At 38.3% G+C, this 6408-nt stretch overlaps 1 long non-coding RNA gene across 1 annotated transcript; it reads left to right on the forward strand.

Annotated features, from left to right (window-relative positions):
• Positions 1 to 284: 284 nt before the first annotated feature.
• Positions 285 to 5829, forward strand: LOC147572109 (uncharacterized). Its single transcript, XR_015246962.1, has 2 exons — positions 285 to 430; positions 5003 to 5829. It is a non-coding gene; the product is annotated as an uncharacterized LOC147572109 (long non-coding RNA).
• The last annotated feature ends 579 nt before the right edge of the window (positions 5830 to 6408 follow it).

A 6408-nucleotide genomic window follows, 5' to 3' on the forward strand; every position in this document is an offset into this window, starting at 1 on the left:
TCCTCTAGCCACATACCTGCATTTTCATTTGGGGATCCATGCTTTCTCTGCTCTTGAGACCCATGTCTCGGAAGAGGCTGTACCGCCCAGAATCCAGAATCCCGAATCCAGAGAAGAGGTCATAAACCAGGCCTGAATCAGAGTACGGGGATTCCTCCCCCTCCCCCCAGTGATTGAGCCCACGTAAAGATGACAAGCAGAATGAAGGTTTCTCTTAGAGTTTCCACCAAAGGGGTTCACTCTGTCCTACCAGAGTCAGAAGTGAAAGGTGAAATAGAATCCAGGCTTACAGAAATGGGTTCCCGAAGCCAGAGTGCCTTGAACTTGCTCACCAATTTCTTCCTTTTTTTTTTTTTTTTTAACTGAAGTTAGTTTGTTTTACATTGTCAGTTACTTCAAACTGAAAACAAGACAGACGGACAAAAGACAGGTACTGAGACAATATTTTCAAGACATTTATAAAATACGTAGTCGCAGGAAAAAAAGACAATCTACTGATGGTTCCCTCAGAGTTTAGGAGTATATATTCTTCCAAGAGAATCATTGCTTCCATACCCATTCCGGGACCTTCCTTTGAAGATACCAGGGTGACACTCGAGAGGACAGAAAAACTCTGAGTTTCTGTTTCTTAACAGTTAGACTGAGGGCCTAATCCAAGAGTGTATTTCCTATGTCCTAGATCACAATAAATTTTCATTCAATGGAAGCAGAACCTAAATCATTGATCCAATAGAAATGCGTGGTTTTTTTTTTTTTTTTTTTTTTTTTATTTGTTTGCTTGTTTGTTTTGGTTTGTTTCTTAAGAAGGAGATTTCAGGGATCGGAGAAATGAGATTTCGTTTTGCTTTTCAAGAAAACGTTTTGGATTGCACTTCTCTGTCTTCTGTTCCCCAGTTTGGAGATTCTGACTTTGATCTCCTAAACCACAGGTGTCTACTGAGAGTAAGAAACCCGCTAATATTTTAATATGCTTCTAAATAAAATATAGAAGTAGATGACGAACACGGATTTGCTTCTCTTAGTTTTTAGCATTTCTTTTAAAGCCCTTCTCTGATTTCTTATAAGTATTCACACAACACGTTCACATATGTTGTTAGGAAGAGGGCCATGACGTCATGAAGACTGATCCTGTCGTTTACCCAATGCCATACTGAATGAAGCCATTTTTTGTGTCACATTAATACAACTTGAGCGACCTGACAATTTTAGCTCTATTTAATATGGAAATTTATTAGAATGATATTAAACATGCTAATACTTATTTGGCTTGCCTACTTATGAGTTTGATTGAGCAACTTTTACCTATGAAAGAGTATACACTTCTAAAATTTGTATTTGTCAAGTACCAGACTAGTTTTTTAGTGCTTACTTTGAGACTCCAATATCTAAATAAGGTAGAAAAAAATGAGATTTTGCCTTTTCAAACATTCTTAGCTCAAATGCTGGACTGAGTCCATATATTTAAAAAGCTTGTCGTTTATTAGAAGTATTATTAGTCTGAGCCTTCAGGCAGCTCTAAGAAGGTTATACAATGAAACGAAATTCACATTACTGAATCTGGAAGTTTCATTCTGACCTAAAAGCTCCATCAATGAAGTTTAAATGTGGCACAGAAAGGTTGCTCAGATTTTCAATACCTTAATAGTATTTTTGCCTCGGAGGCTGTAAGAAATATTTAATATTTAACTTGTGACTCACAGAGGCAACATGTTTTTTTTTTTCAAGTTTCTGTATCTCTTATTTCATGAGAAGAGTGTGAATACTTTGATTTCCAGATATAAAACCCTTTCCAATGTGGTGCTCTTTAATTCTGATTAATTCAATAGTCTGTTTTACAGGAAAATAATAAGCAATACAAATATTAACAAACCAGAATTCTAAAGGAACTCCCCTGAAGTTTATAAAGAGAGAATTTCATCTTTAGGAGTTTTATCTAGGTGTCAGACGCTTCTGGTTAAAGAAGATACTTGAAATGTATCATCATATAAATGTTAAAATACACACACACACACATTCATATACACACACAAGCACACGTGGATTGAGCAACAGATTTAAATAATTTAGGTCTTAAATACTCCATTCTTTTTTTTTTTTAATTTTTTTTTCAACGTTTATTTATTTTTGGGACAGAGAGAGACAGAGCATGAACGGGGGAGGGGCAGAGAGAGAGGGAGACACAGAATCAGAAACAGGCTCCAGGCTCTGAGCCATCAGCCCAGAGCCCGACGCGGGGCTCGAACTCACGGACCGCGAGATCATGACCTGGCTGAAGTCGGACGCTTAACCGACTGCGCCACCCAGGCGCCCCTTAAATACTCCATTCTACATGACATTGCTGGAGTTGTAAATTTTAAGGGAACCATTGGAAACACTCTAGGCCTGAGATACAGCTGCAATCCAGGATATATCGATATTTTCAGAATAAACTATATTCTGTCAAATATGTCTGCTTCACACAAAACGAAAACCCATATTTAACTTATCTTTTTAAAATAACTTTATGCTGGGAGGTCTTTGGAATTTGCTTCTAACATCCCTAACTTCTTATTGTTACCATTCACGCAGATTTCCTGGGTAACTTTCATCAGATGCAGGTTATCCATGCCGAAGACTGTGACGCAGGTCATGTAAAAATGCAGAAACACCAGCATCATGTACATCCATGCCTGGAACACATTTTCGGCTGCCCTTTTCTCCCCTGCACATTTACCTTCCTAATTATGTTTTACTCAGTCTAATCTTTAAATTAATTTGAATTCCCCGAGCTTGCAACTGACAGTGAGAAGAATGGAGGAGAAAATTTCCTGAAGGGGAGGAGAAATTAGATTAAATCATAATGATCTCTCATGTTCCTGTAACACTTCAGAGTGTGCAGTGTGATTTTGTTTATTTTAACTGGGTTGCTCCCCACCATCACGAGGTGGATGGAGGCGTGGATGTGTTTTATGTGAAAACGGGTGACAGCTTCTGCAAAGGGCAGCTGCTGTGTTCCATCAGGGCAGGGATTTGGGGGCGAACGAAACCCCCCAGCGCCTCCGACAGTGACGGGTGCATCGTTTGTGCCCGGGTTGGTATTGGCTGAAAAGCTGAAAGTTCAGCTTCCTGCTGAGGGGGTCGGTCCTGGGCCAGCCTCCTGTCCCGGGCGATCCCACTTCCTCCTGGACAGAGCTGAGTGGCCAAGAGGAGCAGCGTCCCAGGAACAGAGCTGCTGAATGGCCACATTCTTCTCCAAGTCGGCCAGCGGCTAATGGAGAGTTAGAGTGGAAATCTGGCCCAAACAAGATTGAGACGAGCCAATCCACCTCTCACAGGAATTTTAATTAGAAAATAGAGAATCAGGGGCAGGCTCAGGCCAAAGGCAAGCCAGAAAAAGGCCCTAAGTTAATATGGAGCCATGGAGTTTCCTTTCTTTCCTCCTATTTTTATACATATTAAATATGTATATTTATATACATCTATTTTCCTCTCTCTGTGTTTCACAGTCTTGTATCAACCGTATCCCCAGGGGAGGGGGGCAGGGACAGGATCTGTGACTCTAGCTGGCTGCTATTTTAGCACCACACATCCACCTGCAGACATGTTCTTGAGGAAGCTAGAGTTTAAAGTAGTGTCATTGTTTGGGGAAACTGATTACGCTATTAAAATATATGATCAAATACCAGGATTCTAGTTACTGTGCCGTTTTGGTGTCTCTAGGCTGGAGACAGCTGCTCATAGGATGTTTTTATCAAGTCCTAATTCAAACCTTCAAGAGTTCTGATGCTAAATTGTTGAATATCCTTAACACTTGGAAGTGCCTACTGTTTATTTTCTACCTGAATGACACAACGTGTCCCTGGCTGCATGATTTTGTAACTTACAGCAGGTATGAGGAACGTGTTCGGTCGATTCTTTAAATGTGCTTCTCTGATGTTTTCATTAAAAGATTTTGCTTTTACCCGAAGTTATTGTTAATAACAAGTCATTTGCATCTCAGGGTCTTATATTCCTTTTATTTGTGTAATATTTTGTTTTCGCGTAGGAGCACCGGATAAGTTTTAAAGCAATTTTATGATTAAATCCATTAAAAATGAAGCAGTCACCATCACAATCAAATTACTATTATCACTGTAAATACATTGGTACTCAGGCACTGAAAATACATTCTTGCATTTCATTTCTCCACCCCTCCCCCAGAGTTGATAAAATCCGGCCTTTACAATAGCAAAGACATCTTCTATTTTTGGCAGAAATGGATTAATCATATTACAGCTAGCTAGTACCTGTTTCTCATGTAAAAGTAATGACATGCTAACAAAAAGGAGAAATATAGGTATATAGTGGGGAGAATTATGATTAGCTAGGTTTGAAATAGAAGTGTATAATTTTCTCTGCGCAGTAAAATTTTCTCATGAATGTAAAACCTAGAGAATATAACATTTAGCTTATCTTGTGTTTCCTAATGTAAAGTACATATATCTAAAGATACAAATAAAGATAATTACACCATTCATAAATTCATGAAAAACATAAAATGATTTATTTTGTTGCTCTCATTTACAGCATCATTCCATCAAAAACTATATAAGAGGAATACGAACTGAGCTATAGAAATTCTGTTGTTATCAACACAAAAGATTTCTTAGACTCAATTTTCTCTTCCTACTCAAGCAAAATTTCCATCCTTCTGAGGACATAGAATAGGTAATTATAAAAATATGTGCTATTGTTTCCACATACTACTGAAATTTTGTTGTTTATTTAAGGGTTCCCACTCACGAGAATAAATTTGTCATTTTTCTAGCACAACTTTACATATCGATTCTTCTATTCTGTTCTAATAGGACATGCGTATTACCCAGATACAGAGGGAGATATGACACAAAAATCACGTTCTTTTGAAAACACCGCACAAAACATACCAGTTTAAGGAATCGCTGATGGGCTTCTACCTGACCTGCTCTAGTTAGAAAAGCATTTTATTTACAGCTTATTAATTTATTTCTTTTCATATTTGCAGAAGGGATCGTTTCTTTGTGCCTTAATCGCACACAGTGTGAAGAAAATCTTCTGTAGTATATTCATCGGACGAAATCGACTCCTAAAACATAAGTGGGGCACACCAAAATGAACATAACCTACGATTCAAACAATTTACTGAAGATATTAGGATGGCTGCAAATATTCTCCTGTGTCTTTGATTTTTAAGGACTGTATTAAAGTCGCCGTGGTTTATCATTTTACCCCACTGGAGAAGCCACTCTACAATTAATGCTGCTTACTTATTATAATGAGTCATTGTTTACCATGTCAAGCTATTAGTTTAGCTCAGGATCTTGAGCCTAAAAGCACTGGTTTTTTGCAGAACACTTAAGGCAATCATAAGTCCATAGAAGCCTTCTGTATAACCTATTTTACTGACAAACAATTACATTTTAGATTGAAGAGGTGAAATGATTAAGAATATTTGACTTAGTTGCCATGACAGCATACATTTTTCATCAGGCACAGTGTAATTACTACAATTTCAATGATGTAAAATCAAGAAAGATGATAACAAACAGCAGAGCCGTGGAGATATTGCCATTGCAACCGGGTTGCCATAGCAACAGTGATAATAATCCCGGTGATAGATGTTTTCTCTTGCTCTTTCCATTTTGTACGGTTATAACATTCAGAGCCAGTTTTTACCACAGCTTTTTATAGTTTATTAGACTGTCAAAATAGTTTATGAGATGTTGTTGCAAAGGAAATGACTGAGTTCCGCAGCCTAATAAAAATGCCAAATACTCTGTTTACATACTGCTCCAGCACTTAACAAACATTAAAAAATTGTATGAAAAATGATTTGATATTGTATCTGTATTAATCAATTTGCAAGGCATAAGCTCTGTCAGTCAAGGTCAAATGAATAGTTTCCAAACACTACTTTGGGGGAGCCTTGTTCAAGTTTCTTTTTTGCCCTCCCGCTGGCAACCCCCTTCACCTGGATAGGAATATAAACCACCCACAGGAAATACTTTGCACGGCTACAAGATAAATAGTTATAGAAAATTAAAACCACGTTTGCTTCTCAAATAGTTTTGGGGTGGGGGACATATTTAAAGTTTATGGCCAGAAGTATTCTCAATTAACTTTTTAAAGACAACAGGTTTTGAAGGCACGACCGAAGATAAGGAATGTTAATGGAACAGGCTCAGGAATAAACACCGTGAGGGTGAATCGTTTGACAAGAAAGCGTACAGTAAGACACAACGGCACCACACTACACAACCTACATACACACCACGTAATGAATACAGTTTGCCAGCGTAAGATATCTGTGCCAATCGTTAGACACAGCCCCCCCCCCCCCCCTATGCAAGCTGTTCTTTCGCTTCCAATGGAAACACGTTACAGAGGAAGTACTTCAATGCAGACCTACCC

Source organism: Puma concolor, chromosome F2 (genome assembly GCF_028749965.1).
Source record: "Puma concolor isolate L17-30 chromosome F2, mPumCon1.1.hap2, whole genome shotgun sequence".
Taxonomy (NCBI): domain Eukaryota; kingdom Metazoa; phylum Chordata; class Mammalia; order Carnivora; family Felidae; genus Puma; species Puma concolor.